An 18,918-nucleotide genomic window follows, 5' to 3' on the forward strand; every position below is an offset into this window, starting at 1 on the left:
CACACCTTTTAAGTGCATGAACCTAGTTTGAGTTCATATCCCTCCTGACACTCCCCAGCTCAAAAGATCTCTCCACCCCACAAATTCCAGGACAGACTTGCTTTAGAGGTTTCCATCAATCATCCATCCCCCAAAGTGTACTTGTGCTCATCAGATCCCAGGTCCCGAATTAGGTTGGAAAATGGGTCAGTCTGAGAGTCTACTCTCCCTTCTGAAGCTCTTCCCAAACCCCAGGCACCCAGGGGGCAGCTGGGCAGCAGTGGAGCCTTCCTCGCTCAGGGGCCCACCATGACCTGCTGGTCCAGCCTCGCTCCGCTCGCCCCTAGGTGCCCTGGGCGGTGGGCGGGAGGACAGGCATTCAGCCTCAGGGCAGGATGGCTGCCCCTAACCATCAGGACACAGAGCTGGCCAGGCAGAGAAGGGAAACAGATCAGAAGGTGGGCCCCCTTTCCCCTTTTCCACTTCTCTAGGCAGGACTGGTGGTCAAATGTGATTTCAGTAGAAAAGTGGATTACCAGCACAGTTGAAGAGTCCAACACTTCTAAAATCACTTGGTTCAAGGAACTTGCAAATGCCATTTGGGAGATTTACTAGGAAAGCAATCATTCAGCCTTAATGTGGATTAATTTAATACAAGGTTTCTTAATGTGGGGTGAAAGAGGAGGGCCCAGGCCATCACTGGAGCATCAGTGGACACTTTTGGGGGGAATCTGCATAACCTCTAAGCTTGTATGCAAATTTTTGTATGTGTATTTTTATGGGGCTAGAATTCATAATTTTCATCCGAATCTCAAAAGTTAGTGATCCTCAAAAAGTTAAACTCAAAAAGTTTGTCTTAATGGTTGTTTTATTGGGGGATGGGGTGGGGAGTCAGAGTAAGCTGAAGATAATTAGGAAGTCATATACCTCATAGATGAGAAGCTTTAGACTGTAGAGGAGATGGATGAAGTTTTAGGAAGTCAGAAACAGTCGGAAGCCTTGAGTCCTCAGGGCTAAGCAGAGTTTGCTGGTAGATGGTGTGTGTGTGTGTGTGTGGGGGGGTACCTATGAAATTAGGGTCTCAGGGTCCCTTGGAAAAGCACTGGGGAGCCACAGTCCCACCTACTCCAGGGCTATGCTTCAGAGAATTTAGGGCAGCTGGGAGACATGGTGGGATGGTGTCTTAGTTTCCTACTGCTGCTGTAACAAACTACCACAAATTTAGTAGCTTAAAACAGACAAATTTGTTATTTTAGAGTTTGGCATGTCAGAAGTCCAAAATGGTTTCACTGGACTAAAATCAAGGTGTCAGCAGGGTTGCCTTCCTTCTGGCAACTTCAGGCAAGAATCGACTTCCTTGCCTTTTCCAGCTTCTAGAGGAAGCCTGCACTCCTTGGCTTGTGGCTCCTCCCCCCATCTTCAAAACCAGCAGTCACATCACTCTGATCCTGGCTTCCTTCATCCTATCTCATTCTCTCTCCCTCTTCTGCCTCCTTCTTCCATCTTTTAAGAACCCTTGTGATTACATTGGGCCCACCCAGATAATCCAAAATAATCTCCCCATCTTATTGTCCTTAATTAATCACACCCACAAAGTCCCCTTTGCCATGGAAGATGGCATAGTCACGGGTTCTGGGGATTAGGCCGTGGATGTCTTTGAGGGGCCCTTAATCTGCCAACTGCAGATGGAGACAACCCACTTCTTCGGGCCTGGGCCCAGGTCTCCTGCCCCCTGCCCCACCCTGAGGAAGGGTGAGGAGGAGGTGTCCCCTTCCAGGCCCAAGATGAAGAACTCCCTATGCCCCAGGCAACGGCAAGAGTTAAGGGACAGGGACTAAGTCATTGTGCTACAGAGTCCTCCTGGGGAAGCATCCACTCTCTCATCACCTATGAAATCCCAATCTTACAGATAGAAATGAATGTCACTTCCTGGCAGGCCAGGTGCCAAACTTGGAGAGCTCTGAGTTTCTGGCACTGCAAGCAGAGCCAGGTAGAGGTAAACTGCATTTCTTGGTTCCTTATCTCAGAAGACATAAAATAATTCCGATAGACGAAAATAGATTTCAACCCCAGAAGCTTTACAAAGCCTTCAGACAGAACCCCTAAGCTTTAGTATCATCTGCTCTTGTTTGCTCACCCTAAAACAAGGAGGCCTTTGTGTCTTCAGTCACCTCTGTAAATAAAGCTGACCAAATAAAACATAATATCAGGGAATTGCTAAACAAAGTTACGTGGTCAAATCCACACTTTAGGAGTGGGAGATGGACCACAAGGGAAGACGTGGCAACCAAATAGACCCTTGGTCCTGCGGTCATTAGAGATGATACACTTGTGTATCACATCCCCCTGCATCAAGGGAAAAAACTAAGCAAACACCTTTAAAAAAACAACATGGTATCCTCGTATTAAAAGCAAACAAAACAGGGCCACCTTTTCTCATTCTAATCTTGTTAATTACTGACTCCCTAATGAAAACAACTTCATCCCCAATTTATACAACGTAGTAACTCAAAACAAGGCATGACTGTGGATGTGACAGTCATGCGAGAAGATGGCTGTTTTCCCACCACAAACAGACAAACTGGTAACCTTTTCACTTGGAACCTGGACACATCCCCTGCAGACTTTTTTTCCAGGAAACGTATTTTCTTTCTAGATGCTGTCTTCTCCCAGCCTTCCTTGGCCTCTCAATGTCTAAGCAGACATGTCTGTCTATGGCTGTCCCCACTGCACAGGAGGCCAGGCCCCCTTGCTGCCCCCCGCGCCCCTCCTCCAGCTATCCCAGAGGCCTGGCCTTCCCAGGGGTCTGTTCCAAAATCAACTCATCTGTTGCTTGCCCCAATCTACTGCATTTCCTCAGTTAAGTTTCAAGGAAGAAGTCCATTTCCCTCTCCAAAATGGAGAGCAGAAATCAAATTTCCAGGTAAGGAAAAGTGCAGCTGCTGGAAGGGGCTGTGGGTGACTAGGAAACACCCCACCCTCCAAAGAGGGGTGGCCAGTCAGTTCCAGCCACGGCCGCCCAGCAGGCAGGCCAGCCCAGCGTTAGCAAGTCTCCTGTTTTCAAGAGAAATAGGACACTCCTGCGTTTTCCAAGTTGGCAACCAACCCGAATTTATTTTTAGCACCGCGTGGGCTGCACACACACCTCTGCAGGCTGTATTTGGCCGTTTGCAACTTCTGTTCTTCCTTATCAATGTCTCTTAAAATAGATAGCACCGTTCCTACCTTCCACACTTAGAGTGCATTTCCTGTAGGCTCTTCCATGTGAGGATGTGTCTGCTCCCCCTCCCATGGCCCATGAGTTTCTGGCCTGTTGAGGAAAGTCTTCTCGGTGACTCTCCCAACCCTCATCCCTGTCCACCTCTTGCTGCTGGATTTAGCCACTCATTCACGGAGCGTGGAGTGGGTGCCCACCGTGGCTGGTGCTTCTGGGCAGGGGATTACAGCAGTGAGCCAAACAGCCAGATACTCCGAGTTGAGCCAAGTCTGGCACTTGGCGGTGGCAAAGAAGGGACAGGTGTCATGAATGGATGAGTGGGGACAGAGGAAGGCAGACCTGAGGTGGGGTGGGGGCAAGAGCAAGGCATTGCCACAGCCATCGAGGAAGGGGGTGGAGCCCTGGGACCTCCAAGAGTCAGGCACCTTCCCAGCCTCCTGCCGAGGCAGATGGACTAGATCAAGCACGATACAGATGGTGACAAGAGCTAAGGAGAAAAGGTCAGCAGTGTGCAGCATGGGGCTGTTTGAAATTTTAGATAGTGTGCACTGAGAAGACATCACAGAGGGGTGAGGTCTGAATCCAGAAGTGAGGAAGGAAGTGAGGGAGATGACTGGGTGGAGGTGGCAGCACATGGAAAGGTTCTGGGGCAGACGCATCCCTGGAATGGCCAAGGACCAGAAAGATCAGTGTGTCTGGAGGTGCACAAAGAAATGGTGCACAGAGAAACGGAGCACAGGACGGTGTGTAAAGGGCCTGGCAGGTCATAAAAAGATGCTGGGCTTCACTCTGAGAGAGGGGGACCCCTGCAGGGTTTTGAGGACTACTCTGGCTGCTTACTGAGAACAGATCCTAGAGGAGCAAGGGACAAATCATGGGGACCAGGCAAGCAACAACGACAGCTTGGACCAGGGTAGCAGCAGTGGAGGGACTGAGAGGCCATCAAATTATGGAGATACACACAAATCAATACACATACTTTTTTTTTTAAATTATGGAAATTTCCAAAAGTATAGTATAATAAACCCCATACCTTCAACTGCTATCAACTCATGCTCCATCTGTTTTCATTTCTATCCCCCACCCACTCCTTTCCACCTGAAATCAGCAGATCTCAAGAAGTGGTCCTCAGATCAGCAGCATCGGGTGTTAGAAAAACAAATTATCTGGCCCCACCCCAGAACCACTGTACCAGAAACGGTGGGCCCGAGGCCCAGCCCGCTGTGTTTGAATGAGCCCTCCAGGTGATGCTAATGCATGCCAACGTCGGAGAATCACTGCACTAGACTGTTTTGAGAAAATCCCAGACATCACATTCCATCTATAAATATTTCAGTAACAATCTCTAAAGGGACTCTTGTTAAATAACATAACCATGATACCATTATTACATCTAAGAAACTGAACCCTAATTCCTTAACATCATCAAATACCTGGATATATTTTGCAGGTAGAACCAAAAGGATTTATGGACAGACTGGATGTGGGGTATGAGAGAAAGACAGGGCTCAAGGATGAGACCAAGTTTTTTGTCTGCACAACTGGAAGGATGGAAGTGCCATCTTCAATGACAAGGAGGATGGACAGAGAGGGCTGGGGGGAGAGGGCTGGGGGGAGAGGGCTGGGAGAGAGGGCTGGAGGGAGAGGGCTGGGGGAGAGGGCTGGGGGGAGAGGGCTGGGGGGAGAGGGCTGGGAGAGAGGGCTGGAGGGAGAGGGCTGGGGGGAGAGGGCTGGGGGAGAGGGCTTGAGGGGAGAGGGCTGAGGGGAGAGGGCTGGGGGAGACGGCTGCGCAGTTCTTCAGGAGCAGGTCAGATGTATCGAGTGTGATGTGCCCATCAGGCATGCAAATAGAGAAGTTGAGTACAGAGCTGGAGCCCAGGAGAGAAGTCTGGCCGAAGACTTAAACTGGGGAATCCCCAGCATCAGAAGGGAGTAAAAATCACAAGATGGGACGGCATCAGCTAAGGGAAAGGCCAGACTGGATAGAGTCTGGGTGTGGCACACGGAGTAATTAAAGGTCAGGAGGCTGAGAAGGAATGGCCAAGAAGAAATGTAAAAACCCAGAAGCATGTGGCCTCCTGGAAGCCAGGAGAAGAAAGTGTTCCAAGGGGAAAAGAGTGGTCAGCTGAAAGGAGGAGTGCAAATTCATCGTTTCGGTTATCAAGAGGAAACTCACTGGTGGGAGAAGAACGGTTTCAGTGAAGCTGAAGGACAGAAATCTAACAGGAGCAGGAGAAAGAAAATGGAGACAGTGAATACAGACATCTTTGTTTGTTTGTTTGTTTTGGTAGGGTGTGGTTTATTCCATTTTTTTCAGAAAGACCCAGCAGGTCAATTGTTTTTGTTTTCTGGACAATCCCTTCTTGGAAAGGGGTCCCTCCTGGCAACACCCAAAGCAGGCAGCCTTCTTATTTTACTTAACAGTTTCCCCCTTTGGGTCATTTTTCAATGATCTCATGAAACTTGACCAAATAGACAATTCTTTTGAGGAACTGCGTGCGTGCGTGCGTATGTATGTGTGTGTGTAGCAGAGAAATAGGGCGGCCATTAGAAAGAGAAGTTGCATCAAAGATTTTTCTAGGGTGGAGAATTAATACCAAATGCAGTACAGGGAGCTTGTGGAAATTCTCTTCTGATGACTGCAATTTTCTTAGTGAATTGAGAAGCAACACCATCAGCCAAGAGTGAGAACGGGTAGGAAGTGCGGCGGAGCTGAGAGGAGGGAAGGTGTGAAATCGTCATCTGGGAAGGCGGGAGAGTTAACCGCCTGTGGAACTGTAACGTGAAGGGCCCCCCTGGACTCAGGGATCATGAATTTACAGGGAAGCCAGTCAGCTTGGTAGCGGGTCATCTCCAGAACTGCTGAGGCGTGGAGAGTAGGATTTCACCAGGGCGGTGGTTTCACCGAGCGAGTAGGACCAGGCAGGAGAGGCACAGGGAGGTAAGGGTGAGTGCAAAGGTGTTTCACGATTAACACGGCATTTAAACGGGTAAAGGGGGCAGAGAGGGCATGGGGGTTGGGGGTGCAGGACTGAGAAAAGGTGACAAGGTCAAGGAACTGCAATCCCAGTAGGGTCAAGCATTCGTTAGCATTGGGGTATTGAGGATAATCTGAAAAGACGGAGGTGGAAGATAAAGAGTGGAAAGTCTGAACACATGACGGAGGGTTTTGGGTCACCGGCAGGTGCAGGGTCAAGGGCGTGACTGTGGGTGGGTGGGTGGGAGTGAGTGGCCAAGGCAGGACGGAGGAATTGCTTGTTGGAAGAAAGGAGGTCAAGGAATGAGAGGCTGGGGTCTCGGGAGAATCACATCATGCCAAGCTGCCAAGAATTACAACAGGAGTCAGTGACTAGGAAACGGAAAGAAAGAACATAACTTCGCCAAGGAATCAGAAAGCTCCAACTAGGAGGGGCAGTGGGTGAAACAGCCTCATCATGTGTGGGGGTCAGGGGTTAACAAAGCCGATGGATTTAACCTTTGGTGCAGTCTCCGGCCCTGTTGCCGGGGTAACCTGGTAAGAGTTGTCTGTGTTACTAGGCAGCATGGCTTATGATACAAATATCTCCGGCTGGGAGACGGCATCTGGACTCAGAGGAACTATGAATGAACCACACACACCTGATGCAGACACGTGGCGCCTCCCTGGCCAGCATGTCCTGTGAGGAGGCCCTGACTGCTGAGCCACCCACTCCTGCACCCTGTGGGGAGTGAGCCTCCCACACCATGTGAGTCCTGCCTCCTTGCACCTGAGCTGCAGCGGGAACAGGCTCCCAGAGGCCAAATGAACATGCAGGGACCGTGGTAAGGATCACTCACTTAGAAGGAGGTGGCCCCACGCTGGCTCCTGTCCTGTATCCGCGGTGGGACCTAAACAGGGGTCCCATGTCAGAATGTTTAGTGGACCCAGAGCCTGTCCTGGTGGGTGTTGCAACATGAGATTCAATGTTCAGTACTTTCATGGGGGAGGGAAGGACGGTGCTGTGCAGGTGGCAAGGAAGAGTGTGGGGGACACCACTCCCTGTCCAGGTCTGGTGGTACAAGGGGTGAGGGGTCTGCCCGAAGCAGAGACAACTCAGCCCTGGATTCTGGTTCCCAGGACAGGGCTCCAACAGGCCATCCCGAGGCAGGGGCTGGTCTCATGGGAGGCAGCAGTTCTAAGGGTCTATTAGTCAGGGTTCTCTAAGGAAACAGAACCAACTGGAGATTTCTGTAAATATAAGATTTTATAAAAGTGTCTCACACAACTGTGGAGATGCACGAGTCCAGATTCCATAGGGCAGGCAGCAAACTGGCAACTCCAATGAATGTGTTCAATGAACTCCCCAGGAAACACTGGCTAGCCAAAGAGAAGGTTCTCTCTTCTCCTTAAAAGTCTTCAACTGATTGGATTAAATCCAGCTGATTGAATTCTCTCATTGTGGAAGACACACCCTTCCTTGATGGCATGATGCAACAGATGCAGTCAACTAACTGATGATTTAATAAACTGGCCTTCTGATTTATTAACCAGCCACTAATGTCCTTGCTTGCTTGACCAGACACCTGGACACCATCACCTGGCCAAGTTGACACATGAACCTAACCATCACAGAGGGGCTGTGACTAGTGTTAGCTCCGCTTCTTAGAAACCAGGCCAAGCAGCTCTGCTCCTGGACCAGCAGGCAGCTGGTTCAGATCAATAATCAAACAAACCAAAGGAACTTCTTTAATAATATTTTCCTCAATAACATGCCATAAAGAACTACCAGGACAGCCCTGCCCCACGGGTCAGGAAAATAAATAGGTCAATTTAAAAACACTAAGGGCAAGAGCTGCGTGTATCTCCATTCCTGTCCCCGGTATTCAGCCATCTTGTGTTTTAGGTCTCGAGGGGATGGGGTGACGGTGAAAGCCTCCTTCGTGTGCTAGTTCTGAGCTCTGTTCCGGCTGGCTGAGGCTATTCCTTCCAGAGGTATTGTATGGAGCCGCAGCAGCTCTTCAGGGAGACAGTGGTTTCCACAGGGCAGAGAAAGGCAGCAGGGTGGTTGCTAAGCAAAGTGGAAATCAAAACATCTGTGTGCGACAGAGGCTTGAGAGCCAAGACAAACGCAAATCGGCCAGACAGCGGCGGCCCTGCTGAGAACTGTTCCCGAGCTCCTCACTGCTTCTGGCCCTTACCAAAAAATCCAAGCCACACAGAAGGCGCCTGTGGGAAGGCGCCAAAGAGACATTCGCCTGAGCAAACAAGCCACGGTCTCACACAGAAGCTGTGCTAAGGTGTACAGCCCAGCCAGAGAACGTATGAGGGAAGGTTCTAGGCTCCTATAGCTGCAGGTAGAAAAACATCTGTGTGGCAGAGGCACCCCACCACCACCTGCACCTCACATGTTGAGCAGTGAGTGGGGAGTGGTCGGCTGGCTCCCAGGTCCAGAGGGCTTGAGCAAAGGACCAGCCACTGATTCCTTATAGTCAAGTCCTTTTTCCTTAAAAAGAAAGACTCCTGGAAAAGCAATGTGCATCTTAAAAAATCCTGGCATAAGGCTAAACTTGCCTCTGGCAGAGCCAGGGACCCCCATCAAAGCCCAGACCAGACAGGACGTCTTCTCTGCAATGGGGGCCTGGTGGCCGGTGGGCCTGCCACTCAACGGGGTGCAGGAATATATCACAAAAACACTGATTTCTCTGCAAACATGTGTGTTTTTTCTTTAGATCTCCGGGGTGGGGGCTAATCCTTTGACACAAGGTTCATGGTGTGACTACAGAGGATCCCACTCCTCAGTCTTCTGTCTGTCCTCCACACCCCACCCAAGGGTCCCCCTAGAGCAGGGCCTAGATTAGGTCACTTCCTTACACAACAAGCAGACCCCCTGGCCCTGTGCAGTCTCACAGTTCTGCTCCCACTTTCTTCACGCACTTCTCCCCGTACAGGCAGCCAGGCGGGCTCCGCACCCACCCTGTCCCTCCCACCTCTTCTTCCTCACTCAGGTGATCCCTCCACCTGAAAAGCCCCTTCCCCACCCCTACCCAAAAGGTCTTCCTCGGTGCCCTTATTTATATGCACAGGTGCACACACACACTCATGCACACACCACTTCCAAAGCCAGGTGGTATGACCCCATGTACATCTCCTTATCCTAAAAGAAACTCAGGGAAGCGAGAGGCTTCAGGAACTGAGGGAGCCTGAGGGACGGGAAACCCATAGCCCTTTTCACCCTTACAAGAAACGTCACTAATCACAACTGCAGCTGTTCTTTTACTCTGTTCCCCTCCCCTCAGCTCTGGATAAGTGCAATCCCCTCCACCTGGATACCTTTCTCCTCTGGGCAACCCCGAGGTTCTTGGCAGCACTGCTTGGTGGCACTTCCCTCTTCTCCCCCTGAGCCAGCAGGACACTGACCCACAGGAGGTGCTCAGAAAGCCCCAGCTGGGCTGTGGGGGTGACGAGTCATTCACCTAGGGTGCTGGGTGCCTGCAACAGGCAGGGCTGTTCTAGGGACACCGAGCAAGTGAGATGCTGAGGCAGGGAAGCCAGGGAGAAGCCAAGAGAAGAGAATGCTTCAAGAAGGGGGTAGGTCAAATGCTGCTAAATGGAGCACAGGGATTTGCTGGCAAAACTCTGCAATGTAGAAGTCACTGGAGACCTGGTTGGAAGAGGCTTCAAAGGAGCTGTGCAGACGAAAGCCTGGCTGGAGTTGCTCCAAAGGAGAGAGTCGAGACAGCCGTGTAAACAACCCTTTCAAGTGGGGGAACAGAGAAACGAGGTGGAGCAAGGCTGGGATCAGGAGAGGGTTCCTAAGTATGTGACATAATGGCCTGTTGGTACAGTGATGAAATGATCTGGTTGGGAAGAACGGGGGAAGCTGCAGGAGCAAGCGTTCAAAGGTGAGAGGGCAGGACCCAGGAGAGAGGTGGACAAGCCGGAGGAAGGAAGGCCATCCTTTCTAACAGAAGAAAGATGGCGAGTGTGAGCTCAAAGCAAGTCGATTTGAAGGTTCTCTTCTCAGTGAAACAGGAAGCAAAATCATTAGCTGAGAGGGGTGAGGTGCCAAAAGCTTGAGGAGATGTGAAATCGTCAGCTTGGAGACCGGAAGAGAAAACTGACTAACAAAATGCAATAGGACTGTGGCCTAGCCCTGAAAACCCTTCGTGAATTTACAATGGACCAGGCAATACAGTGGGTGTTTTCCTCCAACCACATCCAGCTACCCAGGTGCACACATGGAAGAGGAAGAGAGCAGGACTGAATCGGGGCTGGGAATTCTGCCTGAGAAATACGAAGGAGAGAGAGTGGGCTCAAGGAGCTGAGAGTGTAGCAAGAGTGATTACAGTCGTGGATCGAAACCAAGCAAGGTAAGCAGGGGAGAGAGGATGTGCGGAAGATAAAGGCTAATGAGAAGGTTTAAGAGTCCATGGGTCTGGAGAATAATTCAAGTAGAAGTACAGAAGGAGTTAGAAAGCCAGAAGGCAGAAGATGGGTAGAAGAATGAGAGGGAAAAAAAGACTCAGAAGTGAGAAGGCCACGGGGGTAAGGGGCCAGCAGATGAGGGGGGTTATCCTAATGGACATGACATCACCCAGGGTGGTGTATTAGTGTCCCAGAGCTGCTGTAACAAATTAACACAAACCAGGTGGCTTAAAAGAAGAGAAAGGAAGTCTCCCACAGTTCTGGAGACCAGAAATCGGACATCAAGGTGCCAGCCAGGCCGTACCCATTCCAGGAGCTAAGGAGGAAATCCTTCCTTGCTTTTTCCAGCTTCTGGTGGAAGCAGGAGTTCCTTGGTTTGTGGCCGCATCGCCCTAGCCTCTGTCTCCATCTGGCTGGCCATCTCCACCTTTGCTGGGTGCCTCTGTCTCTTCTCTTCTAACAAGGACACCAGGTAAGGGCTCACCCTACTCCAGTAGGACCTCATCTTAACTTCCATCTGCTATTTCCAAATAAAGTCCAGGAATTCTTTAACATATCTTTTTTTTGGGGGGGGGTGGTGGTGGCGGTTGCAATTCAACCAACTACAGATGCTGCCAAGAGTAGTGGTGGAGAAACCCAGTACAGCCAGGAGCTAAGCTCTTCAATGAATAAGGAGGAAGGTGGATTTCAACAAGGAGGCACGAGCTTCCAAAGGAGCAGTCTTTCTCAGGGAGGAAGGAAGAACAATAACGCAGACGTAGCAGAGAGGAACAAGAGGGAAAGACACCTGCTTCACCTCCACTAGCCAGCACTCAACAAGGGCCGAGTAAGGAGCTAGTTTAAGAGAAAGCCCAGTTTCGGGGACAGTGTGGAGGCCCAGGAGTGTTCAAAGAAGAGGCTGGCAGTGGAGGGGGTTTGTTGAGTCCAGGACACAGTCCAGAGGGCCCCGGCGAAGACTCAAGCAACAGTTGATCAACCTACCAAAGATCAATACCTGCTCTTATTTTCACCCAGAATCCAGATCATAATTCATTTTTTCAGGCTTCTTTGATGTTTTTCATTGTTGTTGTTTGGTGAGAAAACAAGCACTGGTAGGCATCTAATTAGGCCTGCAAGTTCATCTGTGTTAGATGTTCTTCAAAGATTATCACAGAGCCACTGTTCATGTTCTTCACGATGGACACAGTGGTACACGGGACCAGGAAAGATAAAGGAATAAACGCACCAAACTCAACGATGAATGAACATGTTAAGTCTGCTTTATTGTTCACATTCCCACACAAAAATCATAGTTTGAGATATTTATTTTTGCATCTATTTTGGCTTCCTTCTTGATGCACATCTATTAAGTAAACATGCCTGCTTGTTTACAGAAGCCCTGTCCTACATAAGGGGGAAATACGCACAATATTTTCACAAAACGGCAGAAGACACCTTCTCAAATGACCCTGGTTGCCACTGTTTCACTGATTTGTAAACTGCTTCCTCCGGTTTATCATCCAGCCAAAGGCTGTCTGTGCCTGGAATTAGCTTCAATCTTGACAAAAGAAAAGCCTCTGGTGGGGTCAGAACATGGCCATAGAATCATTATCACATCACAGCAGGGAATGGTAGACCATAAAATGTTGATAAATGTCCTGAGAACAAAGGGTTGAACTTATCTGGGAAACGTACAGCTAACCAGGTCTATTCACTGCAGGCCTCTGTGATCTTTTAATATGCTAACTTTCATTGCAAATCTCCAAGGGGGATTTGGTGTCTGGACTTTCCCAATGCTTTTCCCATGAAACCATTTTGCACTAGGAGCCCCTATGTGGTGAAGCTGGCCTTTACAGAACAAACACCCTCCCTGCTGCTGATCCCTGTCCCAGACTCCTTCTAGGGGCTTACCGAGGCCTTCCCAGCCCTGGTCTTTCCAGGAGGGGTGCTGTACCCACCACCTGCCCCAGCCTCTGGCCCCCACCACTTCCACCACTCGTGGTCCTGCTGTGCACATCCTGCTGTCCATGCCTCAAGCCCCTGGACCCTGTCTTGGTGTTCCCCTTGACAGAGGTGAATCTCAGGGTCCCCCTTGAACCTAAGCAAGTGTGTCCCCGGGAAGGCAAGCACAATCTGGGCTTGTCTGGAAGGCCCAAAGAACCAAATGTCTTCATGGGAGAGGATTCCACACTAGATGAGTGTGCCAGTTTGGATGTATTATGTCCCCCAAAACGCCATTATCTTTGATGCAGTCTTGTATGGGCGGGAAACGTATTGGTGTTGATTGGGTTGGAGACTTTTGATTGGATGTTTCCTTGGAGATGTGATCACTCAACTGTGGGCAAGATTTTTCATTGGATAATTTCCATGGAGGTGTGGCCCCGCCCATTCAGCGTGGGCCTTGATTACTAGAGCACTATGTAAGCTCAGACAGAAGGAGCGAGCTTGCTATAGCCAAGAGGGACACTTTGAAGAACGCACAGGAGCTGAGAGAGTAGCTGCAGCTGAGACAGCTTGAAGATGGCTGTTGAAAGCAGACTTTTGCTCCAGAAAAGCCAAGAGAGGAAAAATGCCCCAAGAGTAAGTAAGAGTAATGTTTTTGAGGAACTGCAGCCTAGAGAGAAAAGTCCTGGGAGAAAGCCATTTTGAAACCAGAACTCTGGAGCAGACGCCAGCCATGTACCTTCCCAGCTAACAGAGGTTTTTGGGACACCACTGGCCATCCTCCAGTGAAGGTACCCGATTGTTGATGACTAACCTTGGGCACCTATGGCCTTAAGACTGTAACTTTGTAACCAAATAAACATCCTTTATAAAAGCCAATCCATTTCTGGAGTTTTGCAAAAAGGCAGCATTAGCAAACTGGAACAGTAAGTCAGACAGATGGAAGGCACAGCTATAGAGTCAGATGGGAGGCGAGACGCTGAGCAGATGCTCTGCCCGTATCACAGGGCCTCTGGTCCAGCCCCTGCTCCATGCCAGAATCACAGGGAAATGGAGAAAGAGAATGGAAAAATTCACATTCATCCACTGGACATTCATTACCCATAGACTACCTGTGCTAGGCAGTGCGGGCAGTGCTGGCAGCTCTGTTTGGACCATTGTTTTTACTCCTTTTAACAACTACTTGTTGTAGCCTTTGCCAATTTTTCTATTGAATTATTTGCTCTTCTTCTTGATCTACAGGAGCTTTTATATACTATGATTGTCAATCTTTGTCCATTTTATACATTGCATGTGGTTGTATGCCATTTCCTTCTGGCCTCCTGCTAAGTCCTTTAACTACGTTTATGGTGTCTTTTGATCTACTGGAGTTTTTAATTTTCATGCAGTCAAATCTATCAGTCTGACAGAAAATGGGAGACAGTTTCTGGGTGCTGCTAATGTGCTATTTCTAGATCTGAATACTGGTTACATGGTGTATTGACTTTGTGAGAATTCATGGAGCTATACACTTATGATTTGTTCATTTTTCTATAGGTAGATCACACTTCAATAAAAAATGCTTTTTAAATCTGTCAGGTTTTTCCCTTTATGACGTCTGAGTGTTATGCTTTGCTTAAAAAGGCTTTCCATACCATATGGTATATTTTTTCTAATACTTTTAAAGTTGGATTTTTTTACATTTAAGCTTTAAATCTTACTTTTATGTCTGACATAATGTAGGGCTCTAACTTAATTCATTTTTATAGACAGTTATGGTCAAAGGCTTAATAAAACCTTTTTTCCCCTCTGTATGAGAAATTTTTCCCTTTAAAAAAATTATTTTTTTAACAAAGCTGTTTATAAAATTTTTAGAAAATACATAAATGTATAAATGTACAAAAGTCAAAATAAAAACCAACCAGAAAAGGGGTGACAGTGTGATTGTGAAAACCTTGTGGCTCACACTCCCTTTATCTAGTGTATGGATGGATGAGTAGAAAAATGGGGACAGAAACTAAATGAAAAATAGGCTGGGATGGGAGGATGATTTGGGTGTTCTTTTTTAGTTTTATTTCTTATTCTGATTCTGATTCTTTCTGATGCAAGGAAAATGTTCAAAAATAGACTGGGGTGATAAATGTACAACTATAAGATGGTACTGCGAACAGTTGATTGTACATCATGGATGATTGTATGGTATGTGAATATATTCCAATAAAACTGAATTTAATTAAAAAAAAAAAACAGAAATAACCAGTTTAAATGTTGACATCTATCCTCCCAATCTTTGTCTAGCAGACATATTTTACACATACACACTATTATGCCCCAAATCAGATCAAACTGTACATACCATTGTCTAACCTGCTTTTCACTTAACTATAAATTATAAACATTTTACCATACCAGTACATTTTTTGTGTATAACATTAATTTTAGAGTATGAGATCTTGTATCAAAACCACAAATTGCCTAACCAATCCCCTATGAATTCAGTTAGAATGTATTTAGTTTTTCAGTAAAACAGTGCTAGAATACTTTTATTATCTTAGTGGAACTTCCTATAAGCAGAAGTGCTAGGTCAAAGGTACACATTTTTTAAGGTTATCCATATATAATACCAAATTGGATTCCAGAAAAGTTACATCAATTTATACTCCCACCACCAATGTCTAAATGGGTTAATTTATTTCTCTGATTTTGAGGTAATCCCAGTTATCAAAAGTGATTCTCTAAGGCACCACCTTAAAATCTTTCTGAGGGGGCGGCGGCTGGGACGGTGACAAAGACTGCGGCGGTGGCGACGGCTGCGGCGTTGAACAAGGCGGTGGGGGGTACTCGGTGCGGCTGTCAGGAGACCTTTGTATGGCTTTTCAATTTTAGTTGAAATTCCCTCTATGGCCTTTTGGAGTCCTGTGGTGTGTTTCCAGAGTAAATTTCGATTACTCTACATTTCATCAATGTTGGCGTGGCAAGAAAAAGGAGGAGCTGATTTGGGTGAAAAGCTGGAACAGATGGTGATCAAAATGGACTTGATCACCCATCTGTTGAAGTTTCCCTGGATGAAAACTCAGGAATGTTAGTAGACGGGTTTGAACGGACCTTTGATGGAAAGCTCAAATGTTGGTACTGCAACTATGCCAGCAAAGGGACAGCCCGGCTTATCGAACATATAAGAATCCACACAGGTGAGAAACCTCATAGATGTCACTTATGTCCATTTGCATCTGCTTATGAGCGTCATCTGGAAGCCAATATGCGTTCCCATATGGAGAAAAACCATACAAATGTGAATTATGTTCCTTCCGCTGCAGTGATGGAAGTAACCTGTCCCATCATCGAAGACGCAAGCATAAAATGGTACCAATCAAAGGTACTAGGTCTTCTTTGAGCAGCAAGAAAATGTGGGGGGTTTTACAGAAGAAAACAAGCAATTTGGGGTATAGCAGACGAGCACTAATCAACTTGAGTCCACCTTCCATGGTGGTTCAGAAACCAGACTACCTTAATGATTTTACCCATGAAATCCCAAATATTCAGACGGACTCCTTTGAAAGTATGACGAAAACCACACCAACTGGTGGCCTACCAAGGGACCCCCAAGAACTCATGGTTGACAACCCTTTAAATCAGCTCTCAACTCTAGCGGGACAGTTGTCCAGTTTGCCACCTGAAAACCAAAACCCTGCATCCCCTGATGTAGTTCCCTGCCCTGATGAAAAGCCTTTCATGATTCAGCAGCCCTCAGCCCAAGCAGTAGTTTCTGCTGTGTCAGCAAGTATTCCTCAGGGCTCCTCTCCCACAAGCTCCGAGCCTCGGCCATCACATGGTCAAAGGAACTACAGTCCAGTGGCAGGTCCGAGCAGTGAACCAAGTGCCCACACAAGTACCCCCAGCTTAGGAAATAGCCAGCCGAGCACTCCAGCCCCCACCCTGCCAGTCCAGGATCCTCAGCTTCTGCACCACTGCCAGCACTGTGACATGTATTTTGCAGACAATATTCTTTACACTATTCATATGGGATGTCATGGGTATGAAAATCCTTTTCAGTGTAATATATGTGGATGCAAATGTAAAAACAAGTATGATTTTGCCTGTCATTTTGCAAGAGGGCAACATAATCAACACTGATTGAAAACAATCACATTGTGCTCTATTTGGTTTTTTACCTTTTTGGGCTTTGTAACTTTCATTAAAGAAATTGCTTTACATTTTCCCTTATAGAAAATAGATACACTACATTGAAATTAGCTTCTTTGATGATCAGTTGAAATGAAACTAATGTTTGAACTTAAATCATGTGAATTAAATAGTATTTTAATTAAGAACAAATTTAAAAGCAATTCCCCTATTAAACAATGAAATAAGCTGTAACAAATATAGTAAGAGGAAATATTCTATCATTTTGATATGTGGCAGAACTACCCAAGAATATACTGATATTTCAAAAGTAAAGATAAGTGGTCTTCCCTATTAAGGTGTCTCCTAATTTAACATTTATACATTATATTTCTAGAAGGTAAGTTTGACAGTGGAAACAAAATATTCCCATTTTTTTCATAAAAATTTGGTCTGGACAATTTATGTGTTAGAACAGTTAGGCAGATTGATGTCTCTTTATCTTTCATCTAGACATTTGAGAATTGGAGTTCGAGCATAATCTTATAGGTGTTCATTTAAATTTCCCACTTTTATGGCCCATAAAAACTTCACGACTTATCTTTACTTTTGAAATATCAGTATATTCTTGGGTAGTTCTGCCACATATCAAAATGATAGAATATTTCCTCTTACTATATTTGTTACAGCTTATTTCATTGTTTAATAGGGGAATTGCTTTTAAATTTGTTCTTAATTAAAATACTATTTAATTCACATGATTTAAGTTCAAACATTAGTTTCATTTCAACTGATCATCAAAGAAGCTAATTTCAATGTAGTGTATCTATTTTCTATAAGGGAAAATGTAAAGCAATTTCTTTAATGAAAGTTACAAAAATATGAAGTGAAAGTTAGAAAAAGAAATGAAATCCAAGACTTTAAGGTGAAAATGTATCATCTCTTTCCTCTGTAACAGAAGAAATTGAAGTTTATTGTTTAAAATATCTGTTTATTCAATTTCTGGCTTGATCATATGTCAGCTTTCAATTTGATTATTTTTATTATACTTCTAGTTCATTAAAAGCAAACAAAAAAACACAGGTAAATAAATGCAAAGGTAATGCCAGAGGATTATCTATGAAGATTCTTTTTTCCTTTTAACTTGAACTGTTCACTTAAATCCTTTATTCTGATGTGATAACGTTATTAGCATCACGGGAGATTGATAACCATTTGAGAACCTGTTATTCTTCTTACTCCTTTGATGACCAAAGAAGTACAGTGGGATTTTATCCATCTTCTTAGTCCTAGGAACAAAACTAAGACTTTTCCTGCCTTCTATCTATTTCCTGTCCATAATTTCTGGGTACAAGAAACGTGGGAAAATGTGATGATGAATTTACATTTAAAAAAATGAGAGGATGGGTCCAAAATGGATTTTGGTCTCCTCTTCAGAATTGGCCATTTTGAATATTTTCTGTGAATTCAAATTGTGTAATGCTCATTTGCAGTTTTACCAATCTTCATGTATAGTTAAAGAAAACTATATGGAAACTGTGATTGAATTGTCAGCTTAGGAGGAAAAGATAAGAAGGTGTGAAAATGGATATAAAATGCATCTAAATGATATTTGTTTACAAAAATAAGACTTGCTAAATAAATCTAGAGTAATTCATTTTGAACAGGAGGCTTTTGTTTTTATATTGTGTAATAACTAGCCTACTCTGAAAAACAGGTTTGTCAAACAACAAAATATATTGTTACTAACTGTTAAAAAAAAAAAAAATCTTTCTGAGGTCTTCAAGGATCTTTGAAGTTTATTCTGGATTTGATTTTTGCCTAGAAGCCATTTCTTAATTTTAGAGTCGTTTGCCTTCCAGAGAGGCTGGGAATGAGACAAAGTTTTATTTTCAAACCCAACAAGTCCTAGGTTATTTATATTTCCTCTATATTTTCCTTGAAAAACTGACAGTTCCTTTTTTGTCACTCATCTCTTCCACTTGTGTACCATAGTCATGCTGGAAGGTAAGCAGCACTTTTAAAACTCTGCCCCCACATTACTATAGGTGACAGTGTGGCCAAATGTTCTGCCACTAGAAATACATTGTTTAGTTTCCAATAAAATTTTCCTCGCTTTCCTTTAAGCCTTCATCAATAATCCCCCTCCAGGCCCAGCCTACCTCTACCTGCCACCCCATCTCAAAGTCAGTGTCAAATATTTTAGGATTTTGATATGGAAGCAGCCTACTTCTAGGAATATTGACTCCGGATTATCAAATAAAGCCATTTCATATTCAGTAAGCTTTAAGAAAGATGAGTAAATTTTAGAAAG

At 45.9% G+C, this 18,918-nt stretch overlaps 1 pseudogene; it reads left to right on the forward strand.

The window, feature by feature from the left end:
• Positions 1-15,504: 15,504 nt before the first annotated feature.
• On the forward strand, positions 15,505-16,616 carry LOC119516573 (annotated as a pseudogene).
• The last annotated feature ends 2,302 nt before the right edge of the window (positions 16,617-18,918 follow it).

This window comes from Choloepus didactylus, chromosome 2, assembly GCF_015220235.1.
Source record: "Choloepus didactylus isolate mChoDid1 chromosome 2, mChoDid1.pri, whole genome shotgun sequence".
NCBI classification, from domain to species: domain Eukaryota; kingdom Metazoa; phylum Chordata; class Mammalia; order Pilosa; family Megalonychidae; genus Choloepus; species Choloepus didactylus.